The 21,905-nt window shown below is 36.1% G+C and overlaps 1 long non-coding RNA gene across 1 annotated transcript; it reads right to left on the reverse strand.

Annotated features, from left to right (window-relative positions):
• Positions 1-473: 473 nt before the first annotated feature.
• On the reverse strand, positions 474-16,772 carry LOC145720795 (uncharacterized). The gene is made up of 3 exons (XR_014144004.1): positions 16,604-16,772; positions 1,871-1,995; positions 474-1,154 (listed from the first exon to the last, which is right to left on the reverse strand). It is a non-coding gene; the product is annotated as an uncharacterized LOC145720795 (long non-coding RNA).
• Between the last annotated feature and the right edge of the window lie 5,133 nt (positions 16,773-21,905).

Genomic DNA, 21,905 nt, shown 5'->3' on the forward strand with positions numbered 1-21,905 from the left:
AACTTTATACTCATATTTTGGTTTTATAAAAGATACAATTTTCATAAAATTTTATAATGATGAACAGCTTTAAATCTGGAAGAAAAAAATTCAAATTAGAATGGTAGGATTTTTCCCATCAAGAAAATCATTTAGAATGTCAGAAGACAAATGGGGAAACCAAAACAATCACTTTTCAAAAAGCAGCATTATCACAAGAGACGGTAACAAATCTTAAGTCTCTTCAACTCTGGAACACCGAGTACTGTGCTGTGTGCACACAGAGGGTCAGTAAATATTTGTGATAAATGAAGATTTCTGCCAGCGATCTTCCCTTCTTAGGAGACTCTAACATTTTTATCCCTAGAGGTAAATGTTCAGTTAAATTATTTTCCTCAATCAGAAAAGCTCACATATTTGGGAACCCAGAGTCCCTCATAGAATTTTTCTTGATAAAATGACTAAGCTGGCTAAAGGCAAAATTTCTTGTCCTTGGTCTTCCCTTCCCATTTCTTTTCCAAAGCTTCTACCAAAACTCATCTCGGGAAATAGGTGGATAAATCCATTCATGCTGAGATGTAAATAACTCAGAGAACTCCGGGCATTACACTACCCTGGGTGTATGTGGATCATAACAACAAATGTAAGCATTAGCCAGTGGGCTGGGGCGGTAACTGAGAGTAAATGTTTTCAGCTCCCTCCAAATCATTTCATCTTTGCAGTCTTTTAATAAGACAAACTTTGCTCCTCTGCATTTTCCTTATGGCTCCTGTGGAGACGGGGTAGAGTGGAGAGCTCAACTAGTGGAGAATGCAACAAACCCACTCCTAATGGGAGGTAGACAAAAAGGCCACATCATTCTCAGCACTCCATTCCTTATGAAACTAAATGATGGTTGACAATGAAATTCAAGCTTCTGATTCTTATTAAGGCTGACTATTGAAACTTGATTAGGCCTATAATTACACACTCCTTGAATCAAGAATGTCAAATAATGGGGCAGGACCTCTATAGCTGAGGAATCAACTTACAACCCAGGTTGGTCCATGAACAACCTGCTCAGACAGCACTCAGTCATAAATTGTCCCAAGTTTAACCTGGTAAGAATTGTTGGGAGGATATCTTCTGTCAAGTATCCAAAACTAAATTCTTTATTTCTAAGATCTTAGCTGATCCTGAGGAAAGAGAGAGAAAGAGAAAGAGAGACAGGTGGAATAAAGATGGCCAAAATGGACTACAATTTTGTGGCTAACAAGTAAAACCAAACAAAATGATTAGATTTTATCAAAATTTATTATGTTAAGTATAACAACTCTAACCAGTTTAATGAAACTGTTAAAATTTAATTGTTTTGTTATTGATTGTTATATAAAAACCTAAGCAGAATGTGCTTTTTATCCTTTGTTTTGAAAGGAAATGAAATTTCAATGTACTATCTGCATTGTATTGGAATTTTTAAAATAATTATTTAATTATTTTAAATAATTATTTAAATACATAGATTAAAAATATCTTATTCTGTATTTTGTAGAGGTTGATTAAAACCTAATGGGAAATGTGAAACAGCATATGCTTATAACATGATATGCAATGTATGTAAAAATCTGTACTTGTGCTATGAGAAGTTTTCCTAATTCTTAGTTTTACGAATTTCACAGTGGTTATCAGTTACATACACCCTATTTAGCTACACTAGAATAGCTACCGTTATAAACTAATAGCAAGTTTGGATGAAGAGATTATAGTCTATGTCAGACGGTAGCTTGAAACTGGCCAATGTACACATTCAAGAGATGGAAGGCATTCGCATTAAAAAGCAGCAAGTCTAGGCAAAAGCATTATAATCTTGATTTTTTTCACCTTCCCTATGAATTCTATAACCCATGCTTACCTCACTCCTTGGTTCCACATCAGCCCAGTTGGATTTGACTTTACTTCTTCCTAACCAACTCCATTAAGTTGGGGTTTCTGGTAGTCGTGGTCCTCACTTGACTCCCTCTCTTGCCATGTCTTTCTCTGTCAAATAAATAAATAAAATCTTTAAAAAAAAAATAGTGACAAGATGGCTGACCACTAATTTTCTAAATTCTCAAATCATTTAAGTTGAACATTATTTTCCAACTATTTGTTATATCCAGAATTATTTTGAAAGCTAAGTGTTACAGAGTTCGCATGCTATAAATTAATAGAAAAAATATGAAGAGATAATGAATATAATTTAGACTATTGAAAATCTTCTAAACCCAGTCGTGGTCCCAGTCGTGGTCCTCACTTGACTCCTCCTTCAGCTTAATCTTATACTGCAGACCAACCTACCTCTGCAGTTTCCAGCAGCTGACTTGTCTTTCTGGGATAATCAACTTTCTTTCTTTTTTTTTTTTCCTTTTTAAGAAAATTTAGGAACTTGATAGTTTAGACACTAACTAAAGCCAACATTTCTTTTTAATGCATGAGCTTCTCTGAATATCTATAACATTCTTTTATCATACAATTTACAATCCTTCCAGTTTCAAGGTTCTGCTAGATCGGATGTTAACATCATGCTATCTGCATTTTTTCAGCTTTTAATGCTCAAAACATCTACAAGTAAAATGATTGTTTTTGACATTATTTGACTTTCTTGATTCAAGTAGAGTGTAATTATACCCCTGATCAAGTTACTGTAGACAGCTTGAATCCAAAGAGAGATACCACATATGGAAGCGTTATGTTTAATCACAAACAGATACAACTGGATTTTTCTTACCACACATCATATGCTTAAGGTGATATGTACTTTTTACAATAAGTATGATAAAAAACACACTTAAACGTATGCTAATATAGATATTATTTCAATTTAATTTTAAATTAAAAAGTGAGTGTAAATTTAAAAACACGACTCCCAAATTTATAGTGTAGTTTTATGAAGACTTTTAAATTGAAAAGTTGTATTGTAATAATAGTCTATGTGTTTGGTTACTTCTAAAACTCAAGCTGGTTACTAGTAAAACTCAAGGTGATCGTTTTGACCTGGACCACAAGGGTAAAATATCTGATCAACTCAGTCTAAAATAACCTCAGAAAACAACAGAAAAAAACAAACAAACAAACAAAAACCTATTACCTCATGTAGACTCAACTTGTATGATAATCTTTTTCATTCTTTTTACATTGTAAGTACTATAATTACTACAAAGTATTTATCTCACAAAGTCAAATTTCAGAGAAAGAGAAGCTATAAATTCTCATATATATTATTTACTTATATACCTATCTATCATAAACTATCTTCTGAGATTATTTTTACTCTGTCAGCAATCACTAAAATGGAGGTCAGTTTCTAAAAATAAAATAAAATTAGTATTAAATTATGACTGGAAGAGACCAAATTGAATTACCATTATGCTAAAGATTTGTGGGTATAAGTAAGTAAAGACTATATTCCTCCAACCTTGCCTGAAATATGAAACAATTATGAGTTATTTAAGTGTTTTATCAATAGGATAACAAAGTTTTACTATTTTGAAATTCTTAATATATAAGGTACTATAGTTACCTCTAAAACGTAGTTACTGAGTAGCTATTAAATATAAATGCTGTAAAAACATTGGGCATTTAAATGGATGGTACAAAAAAATTAGTATGTTGTACAAAAGCGACCTTTTAAAGGTATGGTATAGAAAAAAATGGCTTTCAAAATAGAAAGCTTGTAGCATCCAAATCTATTTTCTAAAAACTTAGCCTAGTAAGTGAAAAACAACAAATAAAATAATAGGAAATTTATATTGGTGTCAGCAATACAAGTGGAAAAGCCCATTATATTTTTGGCTAAAATTTTATGACCGCTGAGTAATAAGATATGTTTTTTTTCCTTAAAGATACTTCTAAAATGATAAGTTTGCATACTTATTTTTTAAGGTTCAGCCATTGATCACCTACATCCCTGTTAAAGGTTGATTTTGCCACCACCCTGCCCCTGCCAAAGGCCTAACCCCAGATACCTGTGAATGTGATCCTATTTGCAAATAGGGTCTTTTTAAATGTAATCCAGTTAAAGTGAGGTCATCAGAGGGAGCTCTAATATAATATGACAGGTGTCTTTATGAGAAGAGGAAAATGCCGTATGTGGAGACAGACAAAAGGGGAAAGAGCCTTGTGATAACAGAGGCAGAAGTTGTATGTAGCTGCAACACAAGGAATGCCAAGTCTTGAAAGACCACCAGAAGCTGTAAAGAGTCAAAGAAGGGTTCTACCCAGTCTCAGAGGGATCATGGCTTAGCTGGTGCCTTGTTTTCGGACTTCTAGCCTCCAGATTGAGAGAGAATAATTGTCCGTTGTTTAAAGCCACCCAGTTTGTGGTGCTTTGTTATTGCTGCCTTGGGAAACTAATAGTCCCTAAGCAGCATTCTTCATATTACCTTGGTTGTAAAGGAAAATGTGCACTGTATTAAGGAAAGCTTGATATGACAGTATCTTATCAGCCACTCTGCACTCATGGGTGACAGCTTTCAATTCCAGTGTATGACTGAAGACAGCCTGAGGTTTCGATGTTGTAAGACATGGCATTTTAAAGATATAAAACCAGCATCAGCTTAGAGTATGACATCCTATTTTTAATTTATGGAAAAGTATTTTCTTCCTAAAAGGCTTATTAAGAATTCACACAGAGAAAGTTCATTTCGAAAATTTAGAAATGGTTGATCTTCAGTGGAAGAAACACTTGATAGTAGTTAGTTAGGGCATCTGCTTTCCTCTTTTCTGATTTTTGACCAGTTCTCATTTAACATGAGAAAGAGAAAAACAACCTCCTTGATCTTGTAAGCATGTTTTTATTTTAATGAAGTTTTAAAAGGAATTGTTTTTCAACTTGAGTTAAATGCTGTCATTACATGTTTATTTATCTTGAAAAGTGAAGAAAGCACAATCAACTGTAGAAGTGGAGTTTTTGTGATTTTTAGCTGTGCCTTGATTTGGTTTAAGAGGTGATCAAAATCAGTTAGGCAAAATGCAGAGCTTTTTAGGTGTTTGGACAGTGTCTTATAGGGAAGTCAATACTACCAGCTAGAAGAGTGATGTGACCAAGAGGGCAGTATAGGTCATTCCTGACTTCACTCCCCCTCATAAGAAGAACGACATCTGTTCAAGAACAAAACACCACTGAGACAATCATAGAATATGGGGGTGAGGCTGAAGTACTCCCTGCACTGCAGAAACCACAACACACTGCATTAGAAGGGTAAGAGAAGGGGCTACATGTTGACTGCATTGCTCCACCCCCAGGACAACACTGCACCACATGGAGAGGTGAGCCCTGAGCCTCAAGTTCCTCCAGGGGGAAAAGAGAGCCCAGGAGGGTAACCAGCCTCCACCACCATTGCAAATTGCTTTGTGAAAGCCCCTCTTCTGATCTTGCACCACAGGGATTGCAGGGGAATCTGGGGCCCAGTCACTGGGAATCTGATTGTGACAGAGAACTGGGGGTGGAGGGTGGGGAGGGAACTTGCAACCACCAGCACACAGATCTTGGCCGACTGAGTTCTTACCTGCAATGCTCAAGTAGTGATCCCAACCAGTGGTTTTGCACATCTGCAGAACCAAGTCAGGGTTGCATTCTGCTCAGGGAACTCAGTGGGTGCAGATCTGTCTGATATGGATTCTCAAATGAAGAGTTTTGCTAGCTTTAAAGCCCAGTTTGCCTAAGCCCAGGCAAAGTGCTGACTCACAGCCCCACCAGGCACTTTAACCAAGAAGTGGGTAGGCAGAGCTGATCATACTGAAAGCAAAGCCAGTATCACGTGTGGAGGTTTTTCTTACTACACACAGGCGGGGGTGGGGGTGGGGCACTAATTCATAACCAAGGCAAAGAGTAGCTCCTGGCCACTCCCAACCAAAGAACCTATTTGGGAAATTGAGAGTAGCCTGGAGCAGCCCCTTCCTGTCCTATTCAGCCAAGGGGGTTGAGACATAACCCTGCTGTGGAAAGTGTCTTTTGGCCCCATTTGACCAAAAGGGCTGATGAGAATACCTGAAAGCTGTAGAGCCCAGTGGTGCTCAAGCCAAGAGAAGGACAGAACTGACAGTTTGCAGAACAAAGTCGGTGGCCCTGTTTGGATGGAGAATTTGGGGTGTAGATTGGCCTGAATTAAGACAACAAAGAGCTATAGGGGTGCCTGGGTAGCTCAGTTGGTTAAGCAGCCAACTCTGGATTTCAGCTCAGGTCATGATCTCAGGGTCCTGCATCAGGCTCCATGCTGGGTGGGGAGTCGGCTTGAGAGATTCTCTCTCTCCCTCTGCCCCTCCCTCTGCTCGCACTGTCTCTTTCTCTCTCTCAAATAAATAAATAAATACAACAACAACAACAAAAAAGACAACAATGAGCTTTACTGGTTTTAGAGCTGCTTCTCCCACTCAGTTTGCAGAAGGAATCTAATTGGTAGCCCTGCTTATCAAGGAATGCAGCCTTCAGCCTTTCCAACCAGGAATCTAACCAGAGCACACAAGAAGTTTCATAGCTGATCAACAGCCCTACATACAGTAGCACTTGAACAGAGAGTACAACCTGTGGCTTTCTCCATCTGCAGAACAGACTGGTGGACTCACCTGACCAGAGAATTCAGTGCACATGTAGGCCTGAATCAGGCCCCCAAACAATGAGCTGTACAGGCCTTGGTTTCCAGCCTGCTGCCCTGCCAGTGCAGGGAACTTTATTCATAGCCCCATTTATTACTGAATATAGTACCCAGTCCTGACTACCTAGCAAGCCCGACCAGAGAATCCAGGCAACCATGGAGCCCATCCTACACCCTCACTTGGGTAGGGAACCAAGCCAACAGTCCTATCCAACTCTTCTCAGCCCCATCTCCATTCTCAGAACTTGAACAGTTGCTTTGCCTCAAAATAGACAATAATAGCAGGACCCACCTGCTCAAAGACATTGCCAACAGACATGCCCAGAAACCCAAACGAGGCTGACTGGTGAAGAGCTGTCTGACAAAGCAAACCTGAAAGTCTAGAAGAGTAGCCCCATTGCTCAAATGCACAGATACTAATGTAAGAAATTAAGAATCACACACACACACACACACACAAATCAAGTAAATAGGACACCACTAAAAGAAACTAATAAAGCTCCAATAACTGACCCTAAAGAAATGGACATCTATAAACTGTCAGACAAGCAATTCAGAATAAATCTCTTAAGGAAGTTTAGTGAACTGTAAGGAAACACAGAAAACTAAATAAAATTAGGAAAATAATGAATGAACAAAATGAGAAGTTAGAAAAGGAAATAGCAACCATCAAAAAAAGAAAAAAAACCCTAAAGTTATTGAAAAATTATTAAAAAATATAATAACTGAAGTGAAGAATTCAATAGAGTTTTAAAAGTGGACTCAACTATGCAAAAGAAAGAATCCATGAGCTTGAGGATAGGACATTGGATATCACCCAGTCAGAGGAGAAAACATTTAAAAAGAATTAAAAAGAGTGAAAAAAAATCCTACAAGAATTATGGGACGCAAGGAAAAGAAACAATATTTGCATTATGGGAATTCCAGGAGAAGAGAAAGAGAAAAAGTCAGAAAGTATGTTTAAAGAAATTATGGCTAAGAATTTCTCAAACCTGGGGAGAGAAATCGATATCCAGATCTATGAAGCCCAAAAGACCTTAAATATGTTGAACCCAAATGGGGCTACACTGAGACACATTATAATTAAATTGTTAAAAATTTTAAAAAATAATAATTAAATAATAAAATTAAATTAAAAAAATAAAAATAAATCATCAGAAGTCAACGACAAAGAAAGAATTTTTAGAACAGGAAGCAAAAAGAGAGAAGTTACATGCAAGAGAACTCCCATAAAACTATGGACAAAATTCTCAGCAGAAACTTTTCAAGGCAGGAGGGAATATGACATATTCAAAATATTGAAAGAAAATAACTGTCAACTCAAATTTCTGTAACTGGCAAACCTATCTTTCAGAAACGAAAGGAGGGATAAAACTTTACCAAACAAAAGCTGAGGGAGTTCATTACTACCACACGTGCCATACAAGAAATGCTAAAGAGAGTTGAGTGGAAGTAAAAGCACACTAGTTAATAGCAGAAAAACACAGAAATGGTGGCATAAATCTCACTGGTAATAGTAAATATATAGTCATAGTTAGATTCTGCAATATGGTAATAATGGTGCATAACTCACAACTCCAGTTTAAAAGTTAAAAAAAATTTAAAAATAAAACAAATAGAATATTAAAAAATTCATGTAGCAAAATAACCATAAATACGATACCCATTTTTAGTTACACAATATAAAAAACATGTAAACTATAATAGAAATAACCTAAAATGTGAGGGGGAGAAGAAGTAAAAATATAAAGTATACTAGTTCTATTTAAATTACCAGCTTGAAATAGAGTATTATAAGTTTAAGATATTGTATGTCAATTATACTTCAATAAAAAAAATGGGCCAAGGATCTGAATAGACATTTCTCCAAAGAAGATATATGAAAGGCCAACAGGCACATGAGAAGATGTTCCACATCACTAGCCATTAAGGAAATGCAAATTAAAACTACAATGAGATATCCCCTCTTTTCCATTAGAATAGCCATCATCAAAAAGATAAGAGGTAATATATGATGGCATGCATATGGAGAAAAGGAAAATGCACTTTGGTGGAGATGTAAACTGGTGCAGCTACTATGGAATACAGTATGGAAGGTCCTCAAAAATTTAAAAGTAGAACTACTCTATGATCCAGCAATTCCACTTACGAGACTATATCCAAAGGAAATGAACACACTAACCTGAAGAGACACTTGCACCCTCATGTTCAAAGCAGTGTTATTTACAATAGACAAGATGAGCAAAAACCTAAGTGCTCATTGATGAATAAATGGATAAAGATGTGGTATATATACAATAGAATGTTATTCAGCCATAAAAAAATGAGAAAATCCCAACATTTGTGACAACATGGATGAAACTTGAGGACATGAGACTCAATGAAATAAGTTAGAAAGCATAAGATAAATATTGTATCATCTCACTTGTATGTGGACTCTAAAAAAACAAAAACAAAAACAAAAAAAACCTTCATAGAAAAAATGATCAGACTTGTGGTTAACAGAGGCAGGGAGTGGTGGGGGCGGGGGAGGGGGATTGGAGGAAGGTGGTCACAAGTTACAAACTTCCAGTTGTAAGAAAAGTACTAGGGACGTAATGTACAATATGATGACTACAGCTAACCTGCTCTATGATATACAGAAAAGTTAGAAGAGTACATTTTGAAAGTTGTCATCACAAGGAGAAAAAAACATTTTTTTCTTTCCTTTTTTTTGAATTGTATCTATATGAGAGGATGGATGTGAGCTGAACTTATTGTGGTAATTATTTCACAATATATGTAAATCAAACCATCATGCAGCATGCTTTAAACTTATACAGTGATATATGTCAATTATTTTTCAATTGAACTGGAAAAATACAAAAAAAGAAAAGAAAAATTTTTAAATGTTTTTTTTAAAAACTTACCACCTATTAACTATTTTTTTTTTATTAAATAAACTCTACCCTCAAAGTGGGGCTCAAACTCATGACCCCAAGATCAAGAGTTGCATGCTCTACCAACTGAGCCAGGCAGGCTCCCTACCCTATTAACTATTTGAAAAATAAATTTCAGTCTTTGTTATTCATCTACATGATGAAAAAGTCATAACAAGAAATGTTTATAAGCACAGTATGTCTCCATCCTTGTTTGGAGTGCTACAGATAATACTAAAAAAATGGAAAATTTATTTCCTATCTCTAAGAGGAAGTTTAAAATATATTTGAGAAGAGAGGATGTATAGTAGATCCATTAGACAATTAGAAAATAATATAGCAAAACTTAGATTGAGCCTCAAACTGTGTAGAATGATACTCACATTCTGCAGTCACAATTTCAATGTCAATTAAACACTGAAGTCATCCTAAGATGTATCCAGATATGATAGAGCTTGGAACTTTACCAAAGTAAAACCAACTTCAGCTTGGGGCATATATTTTTGCACTCTAGATTTTTTTTCTTAAAGAAGAGGTTATTGTAGCATAGAGCCACCCAGGGGCCTGCATTGTGGTGTGGGGACAGGCATGGTGCATGGATATTCCTTCTTAGCACTGAAGAAAGGGGTAGGTGTGGGATTGGAAGAGAGAAAAATAGGCCCCATGCTAGGGTGTTGGTGGGGGTTGGGACTAAAAAAACACGCAAAATCACAAAGTTAGAGTTGTATGACAGATGGGCTAACATTATAAAGTGGTTAATGTTATAAAGACATCAACATTATTTGAAGCCAGATGATGTTAGAAATAGTGAAGAAGTGTAAATTCAGGCATGAGTGAACTAAAAGAATGTCTCCCTCACCACCACTGCCTCCCCCCACAAAAAATGAAAGAAAAAGAAGAAACTTTGTCTTATCAGCACATTTTTGGTCTGCCATTCCTGTCAATGATTTTTCTTTAACTCCAACTTTTAAATGTACCAGGTATCACAGTGGGGGTTATAAAATCCACAGATGGATGCTACGGTTGTAGACTGCCATAATTGTGAACTGGGATTAAACATATCATTTCAAATAGCTTCACTTGCATCATCTTCAATAGAGAAAAATAATTCTCCTAGGAATATGCTGCTCATTTCCTTTGTAGAAATGCAGTGCTTTCCTCCATGGGTTAGTTTATATATTAATTTAATTGTAACCCTCTCAAAGGTAATTGTATAATTGGGAAGCAGAGTGGACACAAGAATGTTTAAGAACTAAATCTCAGATTTATTGTATATTTGATTGACTGGGGAGATGACTTTCAGTTGACATTTGAGCCAACAAGTTAGCTGAAATAAAATTTTGCTTAATACCTTTGCATCAGTAATCTAGGCACAGCCTCATTGATTGAGAAAGTCTGATCAATAGAGTATTACTGGCTGCCTAACTATAACTTTTTTGCTAATTCTGCTGATGACCTTCTTACCACTGCTTCTCAGGTTCACCTTTTTTTCCACTTTGAAATTCAATTTGCTCCATTTGCTGTTATTTAAAGAATTTACACACCCAATTGATTCTATCCACCTGATATGGTTAGTATATAGGATGCAAAAGATTGCACCTGATTGTGGTGAAGCTTTAGAACTGCCAAAGTACTCAAATATTTAGCAAGCATTTTCATTTTGAATATACTTGGGGGAAAAAAGAACCGAAAACAATCAATCATGTGACCAAAATAATTTAGAAAATGGAGTATTCCTATTTTAAACAGTTATTCATATAGCAAAGGATTTACGAGTATTAAAGAGGATATTGTTGAACTGAAAAAATAAAAACACACAGAAATAAGAAAATGTGGCTCTGGTTTTCAGGATAGCAGGATAATAAAGAAAGGAGGCAAAAAACACCGTAACTGAGAAAGAAGGCTCATGAATGTGTTACAGCCCGATGAAATTTAGAAACAATTGTCAAGAATCATGAAGGTCTGAGATTTTAATCTACATACCAGGTAAGAAATTAACCTACCACAGTTTCATGGATGCTGGCAGAAGACACAAAACCCCTGGGTCAGAGATAAAGAACTTAATAGCACATAACAATAACAGTAGTCAAATTATCAGCATTTGTGTTATTCCCCAAACCCTAATTTCTCAGTGCGTCATGAACAGGACCAGGTAACACCAGCACATGGGGTGTATTGTGTTACAGAAGAGGACACCCGAACTTGGGAACCCTAACCTTTTATAATAAACAGTAAGCATGCCTTCCCTTTACTCCAGAGGGAGACACTATCTCTATCTTGCAAGACTCTGCTCTACACATATCCTTGAAATGACAATCCAGAGCAAAAGTCATTAGTGTCTTTGCTTGCAAAATGTGCAGAAAAAAGAGACATATGGAGAACTATCTCCCAACAATTATCTGGTGTAAACTTCTTGTTTTACTGTTACAGAAACTAGAATAGGCTGAGATCTGGAGAACCACATCCCCCAACCAAATCCCTTATTCCTCAGTTTATTAAGCTCTCCATCTCCAAAGACTTTCTCTTCCACTCTAATTAAGCCACTCATTCTCATGGCTCTCTGTATCACCAGACCTATCTCTGGAAACTGAAATTAAACATCATTCAATTACTGCCCACAATGTCCTCCCCTCCCAGCCCCCTCCCTCCATGACTGCACTTTTCTTCAGGACCTTCATTTTCTAGACCATTAGTCTTCACATACCTCTTTTTCCAACTTAGACTCCATTGCCCATCCCGTCAACTGTTCTCATGTCAACATCTTCAACTTCCTCATCCCATTTCTCTTCCTTGGCATTTTCCCAATAAAAACTCAGTTTTGAATAACGTTAATTTCCATCTTTTCTCTCAGGTACACCTGGTGCTGCTAGTGAAGATCTCACAACTGTGCAGTTTGGTTTCCATATAAATTCATGATCTCCAATCTAAACCAGATGCTCGAGACAGCATTTTTTAGCTCCATCGCTCTTCTTAAATCTGACTCAATGTGACCCACATTTGCAACAAATGACATCATTTCTTCTGCACAGAAAAAAAATAGAAGTCACAAGATAAAAATTTGCTCAAATTCTGAATGCCCAACCTGCAAAAATAACTATAAAGCCGGGCGCCTGGGTGGCTCAGTCAGTTAAGCGACTGCCTTCGGCTCAGGTCATGATCCTGGAGTCCCGGGATCGAGTCCCGCATCGGGCTCCCTGCTCAGCGGGGAGTCTGCTTCTCCCTCTGACCCTCCTCCCTCTCATGCTCTCTGTCTCTCATTCTCTCTCTCACAAATAAATAAATAAAATCTTTAAAAAAAAAATAACTATAAAGCCATTCATCTTGTTTGTCTGCCCAAATGGAGGTAATGTGTCTCCTGTCACCTGAAGCCAAGGTAAATTCTGCTACTGTGCTTTAGAGTTGTGTCAGAGTCTGCTAATTTTTCCCCAATACCCCAATATCCAGTCCCCCTTCTTCTGAACTAATATAATTGCAAAATCGTAGTGGGGCATGTGACCATCCAGAGTCAAGGCTACAATTTCCATCTATACCTTCAGTTTAATGTAACCATGGGATGAAAACAAAAATGTATGTAACTTCTGGGAAACATCTTTAAAAGAACTGGATATAACCTTCTTTCTCTCCCTTCTTAGTCCTGTACGGATCATCAGTGTAGTCTAGAGCAGCAATGTCCAGTAGAAATACAATGCAAACCACAAACACGAGCTATAAAAGTAACTTAAAATTTTCTACTAGCCACATTAGAAAAGTAAAGAGAAACAGGTGAAATTACTTTTGCTAATACATCTCATTTAATTCAATATGTCTAAATTATCATAACTTGAATATGTAATTTACATAAAAATTATAAATGAGATATTTTACATTTTATTGTACTAAGTCTTCAAATGCCGGTGTGTATTTTATAATTACAGCACACCTCAATTTGGACTAGCCACATTTCAAGTGTCAGCAGTACAAGTAGCTGGTGGCTACCATATTGACTAGCACGGGGATAGAGTTTCACATTGGGGATATTAGCCGTATAGAATGAAGCAACAACATGGAAAGAAATCAGGTTTCTCACAAAATGGTATCCCACCAGATACTAAATGGTATCTATTTGCCTGGATTTTTGGATGACAGAAAAATAAACTTTCATCTTAGCCCAAAATTATCCTGGGTTTTCTGTCACTTGCAGCTGAAACTCATCCCCTTCTGTTTCATTGAGAATGTGTTTCCTTTCTCTGCTACACATTTTACTGCTACTATTCATTCGACTCAGTAGCATGAAGTACAAGCAACCTCGCCCAGGGATGGCAAGAGTGCAGAGTAGTTAAGAATACCAACTCCAGGACCAGGCTGTCATCAGTTTCATTCCACCTTCCAGACTTTCTAGCTGGTGACCTTGAGCAAAATACTTGATCTCTGTGCCTCAGTTTTCTCCTCTATAAACTGAATAATAATATCACTTACCTCATAGGGTTGTTATGAGGATTAGAAAAAGTGAATCTATATAAAATACTGAGAACAGTGCCAGATACCATAGGTGCTAAATTAAGTTAGCTTTATTTTTTACTTATTTATTCTTTTTAAGTAGACTCCACACCCAGCATGGAGCCCAATATGGGCCTTGAACTCACAACAACCCTGAGATCAAGACCTGAGTTGAGATCAAGACTCGAGCTGAGATCAAGAGTCATATGCCTAACCCACTGAGCCACCCAGCCACCCCAAAAGTTAGTTTTATAAATCCTCATATACAAACTCTCCTTACAACACTTAAATATTCAATATCTTTTTATCTTAAAGAGTAACAATAATAACAAATCTTTCAACTACTTGTCAGTCCCTTCTTCATGACCAAATTAAGAGTGGTCTATGCCCACAGTTCCACTAACTCACTTCCACAGATGCTTTAATCCACTGCAATCTGGCTTCCATTACCATCACTCTTCTGAACTACTCTCATCTCTACTGCATTAGAAAATTAACCAGTCCCCATTTTGAAACACTCTCTTTTGTCGGTTCACTGGTTTGTTTGTTTTTTTCTTTTCTCTCATGGAACAACTTTTCTCAGTCACCTCTTTGGGCTCTTTGTCTCAGCCTCATATACCTCAATTTCCATCTTGGGCTTTTTTGTTCTCTTTCTCTATGTGCTTCTGGATTAACTCACCATCCCCATGAGGCTCACAGTATCTCAAGTCCATATAACATTCCTGTGCTCTAGACCTGTATTGATATTTTCACTTAGATGTTCAACAGGGACTGCCTGATTTTAACTTCCAAACCCATTCTACCTGCTGATATTCCTATCTCAGTGAATGGTATAAACACCTGTCCAGTTGCCAAGCCAAGAATATGGACATTATCCTTAACTCCTCTCCCTCCCTCAACTCTACCAAACCAATTAATTATAAAGTCCTTCTAATTCTACTCCTTAAATACATTTTCACACTCACTTTTCCATATTCCTATAACCCATTCAAGTCATCAGTATCTTATACTTCAATTAATAGTCTCCTATATTTAGAGACACCTGGGTGGCTAAGCAGGTTAAGTGTCTGCCTTCGGCTCAGGTCATGATCCCAGGGTCCTGGGATCAAGTCCTGCATCAGGGTCCTTGCTCAGCAGGGAGAATGCTTCTCCCTCTGCCTGCCATTCCCCTTGCTTGTGCACTCTCTCTCTGACAAATAAATAAATACAATCTTTAAAAAATAGTATCCTATATTTATTATCCCCAATCTCCAGTTCCAATTTTCTTTGATCCATTCTTCATACTAAATTTCACAAGCATGATTATTTATTCCCCTGCTTAAATATTATTTCCTCACTACCTCAGGAAGAAGTAAAAAAATCCTTAAAATATTTTAGAAAGCCCTGCATCATCTGGTATTTGCTTACTTCTCTAATTCCAAACTTGTCCTTCCCCATCCCCAGCCTCTTCAGATGCTGTGCTTTAGACTCCTTAAACTTAATTTCAGCTCCTTGCACAAACCATGCTCTCTCTCATCCTTTAGCCTCTAGTGGGCACTATTGTTTTCCTCCAAGGATCTATTTTTCCTCTCACCTATTGGATAGTAGTTTGATTCCTGGGTGCTATAGATCCCAGCTCTAGAAGAACATTCTGAATAACCAAACCATTCAATGGGACCCCGTATCTCATGTCCAGTTATTGGTTCATGGATAAGCACATGACCCAAGTTGGTCGATCATAATGAATTCCAAATTTTTTGTTTGGTGATTAAGGAAAAAAAAAAAGCTTTCTTTTCAAGTTTGGTGTGAAGCCAACTGATATAGTCATTTTGCTACCATAAGGAGATCCAAAATCAGGACAAAATGAAAGCAGAGGAAAGCAGAGTCAAAGAATTAAAAGGATACTGAATTAGAACCCAGATAAAGCTACATGTGAAAACTTTCCTGGACATTTTAGTTACATGAGCTAATAAACTTCTATTATTATTAGCCTGTCTGAGTTAGGTTACCTGCAAAAGAAATCCTGACTGAAATGGGAACTTTTGCTTGCTGGTTCCTCTACTTGGAATATGTTTCTCTCATCTCTTCACCTAGTTAACTTCTATTCATTCTAATTTGGTCTCGATGTAGACTCTGCTACCTGCATAAATCTTTCCCATTCTGTTATAATGCCTCTTCTATGTATTTTCATAGCACCCTGAATCACCTCAGTTTCAATGATTCATAACTGATTGTTTCTTCTTGTCCCTTGTGAGATTAAAAGTTCTGTGAGTCTAGACACCATGTCTTGAATGCTCATAATTGTTTTTCTCTGGATTTTAATATACTTCCCAGTACATAGTAGGGGCTTTATAACTATCTGTTGAAATAATTATAGCTAACATTTATAGAGGCACTGTGCTAAGATCTTCACATATCTTACCCTATTTAATGATTACATGTGCGTGTATAGTTGTCATTAACTATTACTATTTTATAGATGAAGAAATTGAGGAATAGAGGGGTGAACCTTGTGTTCACACATCTAGCCAATGTTAGATCTAGAATATAAAGCCAAGTAGTCTGTCTCTATGGTGTATGTCCTTAGCTGTTAACAATATACTGTCTGCATAAGAATGAAAGAATAAATAAAAATCATACTTGGAACTCTGATCATCTAACTCTTTTCAGTGTTTCTCCAACATTCCACTGTTGAAAAACACTTCTTAATCCTCTTCCCAAAGCTCTCTCTGCCAGATCCAAATCATGGAGAAAAGTGATGAAACTTTCAGCATAAGGAGGAGTGAAAAAATATGATTAGATTCTTCACTTTCAATGAAACATTCCACCTAGTACATCCTGAGCTTAATTGTATTCTTAGTGTTTGCAATGCTCTATTTTAATGTAGTTCTTTCATATTTTTTTACAAAAATTTAGAACTAACTCCAATTAAGTTCTTTTGAGAAGGAAATTTTTCACAACTGTGAAATTTCAGAGCATTGAACTGGTTTTGGACAGCATTATGACTGCATAACATTCCTGACATAACTCAATGTTTATTTGTAGAAACTAATGCCCCAGAATATTCTCACGGGACTTGAAATCTCCCTTTTGCTTTATTCCCCTGGCTGGCAGTTCTTGATATCCATTATCCAACTACAGTGATGTAAAGTAGGATGTATTCTTCTTGGAAAAAAAATAAGAAATGATTTACAACTTTTCTCTATTTCTTTAGTTAGTATATTAATACTTGTTTTAGGGTATATATTTGAGTACTTACAGCATACTAGGCTTTGAAGAAACAATGTTTAAAACAAGATCCCTACCTACTTAATATGTGCAGTCTCTAACTCAAATACTCTGGAATTTTTAGATCGCCATTTGAGTGATTATTCTAGGTTTAAACATATATTTTTAGCTGAGTTAGTCTTTAAAATGTTTAAAATTAGCTTTTCTTCTTATTACATAAGCAATACATGTTCACTGTAGGAAAATTAGAAAAGCATGCAAAGAGAAGAAAATAGAAGTAACCCATGATCCCAACACTCAGAGATAATCACTTTAATTATATTGTGTGTGTTCTTCCAGACTTGTCTTGTGCATAAATGCACCAACACACTTAAAAAAATACATATATATAAATTTTTTCCAATCCCATATATATATGGGATTTTCATCTACATCCTGTTTGGCAAATTGCCTGCTTTACTCAGGAATATTTGGTATGGCACTGATTTGGGATATAATGATAAATTTAGTAGATGAACAATGGTAAACAGACTAAACTAACTGACTTTATCTTACTTTAGTAGAGGATCCACAGCAGCGTGATACATATCATTTTTCCTTCCTTCTGATATAGAGGGAATCTTGACTCTAATAAATCTGACAAACTTACTCAAGCTCTATAGACAAAGCTCAGGGAATATTCTGGGTAACAATCAAGAAAGTTTATAGTTTTTGAAAGCTAAATGTATAATTGAAGAAAGAACTAAAGCCTGAGGCCCTATATCATCTCAATTACTTAATTACACCAACCAAATGCACCAGATTCATTCAATAAGCCACCTAATTCTACATAGATTCTAACTACAAACCATCAAAACATTGTAGAAAAATTGGGGATGGGGGCATCAAATTCAGCATAGGCAGATAACTGGCCCCACTATTCACCTTTCATTCACACAAATTGCATGGTGAAAAGACGGACCTACTATGCCCTGTAAAAAAAAATAAGTAAACCTTCCATATTATAGGCAATGATTCACATCATGTTTCAAAGGATTTTAAAAATAGTTGGTGTGTGAAGGGCGTTTGGAGATTTAAGCTTTCCCCGCTGCATGGTTCGCTGCTAATATATCTGGGATATATCTATATTGGCACAAACATAACCAGTGAAATAATGTTTCAGAGATGACATTTTTAATGTGGGAGAGAAAAGTGTGACCTAATGTTAATTACAGATGTCAATTATATTTGTGTTGTTTAGGGAACATTATGTCATTGGCAGTGTATTAAAAGATGGGCAGCCATAATTTGAAATCATTTTGGCAAGTTACTGTCTGTAATGGAAAGGAACAGTGGCTGCCATCAACTAATCTCCCAGGGATATCAGAAAGCTTAGTAGCTCTAAAAATAAATTGTATCATTAGAAAAAATAAGAATCTATGAAAAAAATATATGAATAGGTTGTGATGATTGCAGCTAAAAAAAGAAAAAGAACATTGGATGATTCTATTGTTTCTTGCAAGCTTAAGGAGGATGGTCATAAAGAAGATGGTGACCAGCTGTTCCATGGGGTTATTGCAGGAAATAGCTTAACTTGCAAGATAAATTTAAGTTGACATAATGTAAGAACTTCTTGACAGCATTGAATTTTAATCACTTAAAATAGGCTCCTAAGGACAGCTGAGGGAAATGTCTGCTTTGAAAATCTTTAACGTTATGATTATGATAAGCATGACAATTGGCTGCTGGGGTTTAAGTAAGGTCCCATCTAGGAGAGAGATGGTTTTAGGCAGGATTGCTAAGTGTGTCCAAAACTCATCCTGCCTTACCTTTTGGCATTGTCTCACACAGCCCTTCACAAAGGAGTCTAACCAAATCACCCACTTATTTCTTAATTCACTTAACAGTACTGGGTGCCTCCTCCTTGCTCCAGTATGTGGAAAGAGTGAATTCATTGATTTGTCCAAAATGTATGGGTGCAACATTTATGCCATGGCCCTTATGGTTGTTGTGGTCTTTTTTTGTTACCTGTGACTTTTTTGTCCTTTCAAACAATAGGTACTATGTATACGACACAGTTATCACAACAATATAAGGCAGCAATGGTAGAAGATAAGAATACAGAATATATTTCTTCTGATCCTGGGGGGTAACAGGTGATGTTCAGACCATGTAGGATTTCCAGCAATATCCAGGAAAACAAAAGAGATAATCCTTTTGATAAATTTGCATCTCTTATAATTTAAAAGTTTGTATCTGTTGTTCTTAGTTATTTTTAAGAAAACCCCCTTGTAATATAGTCAGATTTAAAAAAAACCCCACATAACATAAAAGTTATTCTAATCATGATGTCTAATTACTAAGATGATGAAAACACCAGAAACAGCTTCAGGGTGTATATGAGATGTATGTGAGCACCTAGGCATTGGGCCCTTAAATATAATAAAAAAGAATAATTGAGAAATTAGTAGTTATTGACAGTCTCACAAGATGAAGTAATTGGAGGAATGAGTTCCAACATTAAAAAATGACAGATACTGGGTGGTGGTGAAAAAAAAAAAAAGAAAGAAAGAGGTTGGAGTCCTTAAGAAGGGAAAAGGAAATTACACAAAATCAATTAATTCCATTTGAAAGGGAGTCTATGCTACTCAGTATTTCAAGATTCCTTCTGGAAGCAGTGAGACTCTCTGAGTCCCCGTTTCTTTATATCATGAAGTCGATTCTTTCAGGCCTATTCAGCCTCATCAAACTGGGTCTCCCACTGAGAAACATCATTAAGATGGCAGCTCCCCCAATCTTCCACCTCAGAAATGGCTGCTGAATTCACAGATTTTCATCCCCCACTGCACTCCCTCATATCCCACCGATTTCAAAGGGAGCTGTGTATGTCGAAGACAGATGCAGGGAGGCAGAGAGGGATGTTTGGACACTTATATTCCTAAAAGCGAACCGAGTTGTACCAGGAAGATCAGTATTTTTCCACATAATTTAATCAGGTGAACTGTACATAGCACAGATATTATATTTATCCAGAAAGATTGCTTTAATGATTCGTTGTATCTTTTTTCATTTATTTATAACTTTCTATAACTTTATAACTTTTTAGATCGAGATACATATATCCTTTTCTTAAATTATATTGTCTATATTAGTACAATATAGGGTTTTGTTTGCCTGCATGCTGATGTTTGACTTCCACAGCCAATATTCGTATGTTATACTTAAATGTGTAAATTAAATTCCAAAAAAATAATATTATACACAAAACCTATCTGTTCTTATATAATATTGCTTAACTTTATGCAACAGGTGTAATCCTGAAAATTTGGGTAATGACTGAATTTTTTAAATGAAAAATCTATTCTAAATGACCTCAAGGACCTAAATGAGCTGACATTTCAAGGAAATCTAGGTAGAATCTTTTTTAAAAATAAATAATTTTTTGGAAAAATAAGGAAACACCTTGTACAATAGTTAATATTCTACGTATTTGCTTATTATATTTTCTCACAGTGGTATAAATTAAGCAGTTTTTATACACATGTTTATATGGCTATAGTCAGACATCGATTTAATAGATATCTACTGACCTTACTAATTTATCATCTTTCTTAATATCATTATCTCACATTTGGGTCATATTACTTAAGACAGCATCTGCCAATATGTTCTAAGAGATATTTTTACTTTGATCTGCTTTCATATTTCTCTTAATGGATAATACATACATTTGCTATTTGTTTTTAAAATCCAGGGAGTGCATATAATACCAAGCTTTCTTTAGCTAAGGATTAAAATCAGTAAGATTAAACTTCCCCATCGTTGTTACTAACTGAAGAAGAAAAACATATTTTGTTTCCCTTTAACATTTCTAATATTTCCGTATTGAACACCTAAACATTTTCTTTTATCCAGTTTCTGTCTCCTTCCATATCAAATGTCTAAGCATTATAATCTATAGCTTTTCAATAAGATGCATAGATTTTTTTCTGCATTTTGCTACACAAGTAATAATGAATGCACTCTTACAAACTGTTCAAACAATACAGAAGACCTTTGAGTCTTTGCATCTGCTGCTTCCCCAATATAAAACACTCTCATTTCATTCGAGGCTTGGTTAAGATTTCACCTTCTCTGAGACACCTTCACTGACCGCTACGTAACGCTATATTATGTATTTATTTATTTTTTGAATTGTCTGTTCCCAATAACAATGTAAGCCCTGATGAAGTGGGGCAGGGGATGGGTGAATAAGGGGCAGGGTATCAATACTATTCACTGCTACATCCCCAATTCCAAGAATGATTTAGTATCTCACATGTATTAGACACGTATTAGTTTTAGTTCAATGGATGAATTAATGGATTTGTAAATAAAATGAGTGCATTTCAAAGAGTTTGAAAGTATTACTGCAATAGAATACGTGGACTTCATGTGATTAACTTTTCAATGTTACGTCCTAGATCTTAAGTTCCTAAAAGCATAGTTATATATAGTAGATATTCTGGTAGACCTTTTATCACCTGTGTGCTGTCACATGGTTCCAAGTTCAGCACAACAGCCAAAAAGTCACTTGAGGTCGGTATCTCTAAACCAACTAACGCCATGTCTGAAACTTCAAATGAAAACATATATTCCTAGGCAAGGGTAAATCATATATGTTGCTGGTTCAAATCACTGTCTTTGTCTTAAGTTTATAGTTGTCAGTGAGTCCTTTCCACAATTAAAATGGTTG

Source organism: Leptonychotes weddellii, chromosome 3, assembly GCF_054177405.1.
Source record: "Leptonychotes weddellii isolate Sample4059 chromosome 3, ASM5417740v2, whole genome shotgun sequence".
NCBI classification, from domain to species: Eukaryota; Metazoa; Chordata; class Mammalia; order Carnivora; family Phocidae; genus Leptonychotes; species Leptonychotes weddellii.